Source organism: Leopardus geoffroyi, chromosome B3 (genome assembly GCF_018350155.1).
Source record: "Leopardus geoffroyi isolate Oge1 chromosome B3, O.geoffroyi_Oge1_pat1.0, whole genome shotgun sequence".
Classification (NCBI taxonomy): Eukaryota; Metazoa; Chordata; class Mammalia; order Carnivora; family Felidae; genus Leopardus; species Leopardus geoffroyi.
In genome coordinates this window covers 144,055,564-144,059,587 of record NC_059337.1, presented here as the reverse complement: position 1 = coordinate 144,059,587, position 4,024 = coordinate 144,055,564, and the positions used below count along the sequence as shown (strand labels likewise).

The 4,024-nt window shown below is 38.7% G+C and overlaps 1 non-coding gene across 1 annotated transcript; it reads left to right on the top strand.

Moving 5' to 3' along the window:
- The first annotated feature begins 370 nt into the window (after window positions 1–370).
- LOC123584570 lies at window positions 371–430 on the top strand. The gene has a single exon (XR_006705528.1). It is a non-coding gene; the product is annotated as a U7 small nuclear RNA (small nuclear RNA).
- The last annotated feature ends 3,594 nt before the right edge of the window (window positions 431–4,024 follow it).

Genomic DNA, 4,024 nt, shown 5'->3' with positions numbered 1-4,024 from the left:
ATGTATGTATGTATCTATCATCTATCTACCTATCTATCCTCTATCTATCTATCTATCTATCTATCCATCCATCCTATTGGTTCTGTATTTCTGGAAAACCCTGATTAACACAGCACGGTTCTCTTATTAAGGAAAGGTTCTTCAAAAACTTTTTTTCACTAACTCCTGATTTAGAGTTTCTATCTTGTCTGGAGTCAGTTTGGGTTATATTTTCCTAGAAAATTATCCATTTCAAATTTATTTTCCTATTGTTATGCAAATTAGTCTCATGTTTTAAAAAATGTCTTCTGAATTGATGGTTACTTTTCTTCTGTCATTATTTATTTTGGATGTTTAGGAGTTCACCCATGCCATTAAAAAACCCCAAGTTGAGTGTTACATCTCTTAGAATTTGTCTAGCAGGTTTTTCAGTCCTTACTGGAAGACCCCTGCTCCCTGCCCATCCCCCCAGAATAAAAAAATAAAATAATAAAATAAAAAAAAAACCAAATTGGCTAGTGACTTATTTACCTTTTGATTTTTTAAAAAGGCAATTAATCGGGGGCACCTGGGCAACACAGTTGGCTAAGCACCCGACTCTTGATCTCAGCTCAGGGCATGATCTCACAGTTCGTGGGTTCAAGCCCCACCTCAGCTCTGTGCTTGGTGATTGGGATTCTTGCCTGCTTGGGATTCTGTCTCTCCTTCTCTCTGCCCCTCCCCCACTTGTGCCCCTCCCCCTCAAAATAAATAAACTTAAAAAAGAAAATAATTTATCAATTTTTCTTTTTTCTGGTTTCAAACTTAATTCACTAAATTTCCACTCTTTTTCTTTCTTAATTGCTACTTTTGAAAAAATTCTATTCAAAAATTTTTCTTAACGAATTATTGCTTTTGGAATGATTCGAATTTTGTTGTTGTTGTTACACTCTGCTTTCTTTTCAGACCAACCCTTGGTGTACCATCGGGTCCTTGGACCTAATATTAGTTTTTTATTATTAAAAAAATTTTTTTTTGCTGATTTATTTAAGGCAGGCTTATTGGGATATAGTTTAAATATGGCAAGATTCTATTCTTTAAAATATACTGTTCTAGGAGTTATGACAAATGCATACAGTTGTGTGGTGACCACTTCAATTCAGATACTGAGTTTCCCTGTCACCCCCCAAAAGCTGCCTTGTGCCCTTCTGTGGTGGCTCTTTCTCTTACCCCAGCTCCTGGCAACCGCAGATTTCTAGAGCTCCCCTGCCCCGAAACATCACGTAAAATGGAATCAAACATCATGTAGCCTTTTGTATCGGTATCTTTTCACTTAGAATAACATTTTTGAGATTCATCCACATTGAATGTATCAGTGGTTCATTCATTTTTTTTTTTCAACGTTTATTTATTTTTGGGACAGAGAGAGACACAGCATGAACGGGGGAGGGGCAGAGAGAGAGGGAGACACAGAATCGGAAACAGGCTCCAGGCTCTGAGCCATCAGCCCAGAGCCTGACGCGGGGCTCAAACTCCCGGACCGCGAGATCGTGACCTGGCTGAAGTCGGACGCTTAACCGACTGCGCCACCCAGGAGCCCCATTTTTTTTTTTTTTAATTGCTGAGGAATATTCCACTGTATGGATGTATCCAACTTGTTCATCCATTCACAGTTGATGGATATTTTGTTTCAATTTTTGACCACTGCAAAGCTGCTATAAACATTCTGATGTAAGGCTTCATGAGACCTCCTGTTGTTCCACACTTGATATTGTCAGGATTTTAATTATAGTCATTCACTGTGCGCACTATTGCTGTATAGCAACAGCTTATAATGATTTTAACTGATACTTCCCTGATAACTGATGATGTAGGACATCCTTTTACTTTCTGCTTTTAAAAATACTACCTCGTTCTTTTGCAGCTTTTTATGTTGACATTTAACTTACTTGAACACTTTTGATATGGGTTTTGAGTGCTAGGAATCTATCTCTGAGTACAACATTGGCTGTATCTCATGGATTCTGACAGGTCATGGTTTTGTTACTACTACTTTTTTTTTTTTTTTTTTTTTTTGAAATGCTGCATTGATTCTGCATTTCTCTCTTGATCTCAGAGTTGTTTAGTGGCTTAAACATTTCAAGGCGGAAAGACGTTTGGGGGAATTTTTGTTCTTAATTTCCAGTTTTGTCACAGAGTGCTGTTGTATTATTCTGTTTTGAAATTTCAGATTTTTGTGGCTCAGTATGTGATCAGTTTTCTTTTCTTTTTTTGTGGTCAGTTTTCAAAAATGTTGCAGGTGAAGTTGAAAAGATGTGTTCTCTGATTTAAAGACTAGAATTTAATGTCCATCTGTGGGATCCACCTTTTCATTTTATTTAGATCTACTTTCTTTCTTTTTTTTTTAATTTTTTTTTAACGTTTATTTATTTTTGAGACAGAGAGAGACACAGCATGAACGGGGGAGGATCAGAGAGAGGGAGACACAGAATCCGAAACAGGCTCCAGGCTCTGAGCTGTCAGCACAGAGCCCTACGCGGGGCTCGAACTCACGGAGCGCGAGATCATGACCTGAGCCGAAGTCGGCCGCCCAACCGACTGAGCCACCCAGGCGCCCCTAGATCTACTTTATTTCTAACTTTATTTTATTTTTTAACTTTTTATTTGATGTTTGAATCTGAGAGAGAGATTGAAGTCTCCTGTTATCAGCGTGCACCTATGAGTTTCTGCTTTCATTTCCATACGAAACGTTGGAGCACAGATATTGATCAGTGCTCTTTCTTCATCGTGAATATTATAAAATGTCCTCTTGTGTCTTGTATAATATTTTGGGCCTGAAGTATACCTTAATATCAAAATTGCGACCTTTGTTTTCTTTTTTTTTATTTTCACATTTTTAAATTTTTTAATTTAATTTTTTTTAAATTTACATCCAAATTAGTTAGCATCTAGTGCAACAATGATTTCAGGAGTAGGTTCCTTAGTGCCCCTGACCCATTTAGCCCATCCCCCCTCCCACAACCCCTCCAGGAACCCTCAGTTTGTTCTCCATATTTATGAGTCTCTGATGTTCTGTCCCCCTCCCTGTTTTTATATTATTTTTGTTTTCCTTCCCTCATGTTCATCGGTTTTGTCTCTTAAAGTTCTCATGAGTGAAGTCATATGATTTTTGTCTTTCTCTGACTAATTTCACTTAGCATAATACCTTCCAGTTCCATCCGCGTCGTTGCAAATGGCAAGTTTTCATTCTTTTTGATTGCCGAGTAATACTCCATGGTGTGTGTGTGTGTGTGTGTATATATATATATATATATATATATATACACCACATCTTCTTTATCCATTCATCCATAGGTGGACATTTGGGCTCTTTCCAGACTTTGGCTATTGTCGATAGGGCTGCTATAAACATGGGGGTGCATGTGTCCCTTCGAAACAGCACACCTGTATCCCTTGGATAAATGCCTAGTAGTGCAATTGCTGGGTGGTAGGGTAGTTCTATTTTTAGTTTTTTGAGGAACCTCCATGCTGTTTTCCAGAGTGGCTGCACCAGCTTGCATTCCTAGCGACCTTTGTTTTCTTTTAATTTGTCTTACTTGACATATCTTTGCCCATCCTTCCATTGGATCACGTCGTTTTAGGGGTGGTGCTGTGCCCAGAATAGAATTCGATTATCGAACAAGCCTCAGATAAACACAAAATGTAGACTATAGCACAGAATGGCCTTTTTTTTTTTTTTTTTTTTAGCCAATCTGAACAATACATATTTTTCCGTTTCAACAGAGGAGTTAACCTTAGACTGTTTCGTTAGCAGTGACACGTTTTCAGGTGTCATGATGCTTTATGTTCTATTTGCTGTTTCGTGTGTGAGAGACGTCTTCCCCTCTGCGAACTGCTTCCGTGCATCGTTTGGTATTTAGGAAGGCTCGTGTCCTTGTTTCGGTGGTCTTTATAGCAATATATTCACGTGATAACCCTGTCCCCTCCTTCCTTAGACGCAGTCTGTGGATTCTCGGAAACTAGCCAGTAGCCACTCTCCCCTCCCCCTCATTGTCACCACCTAACC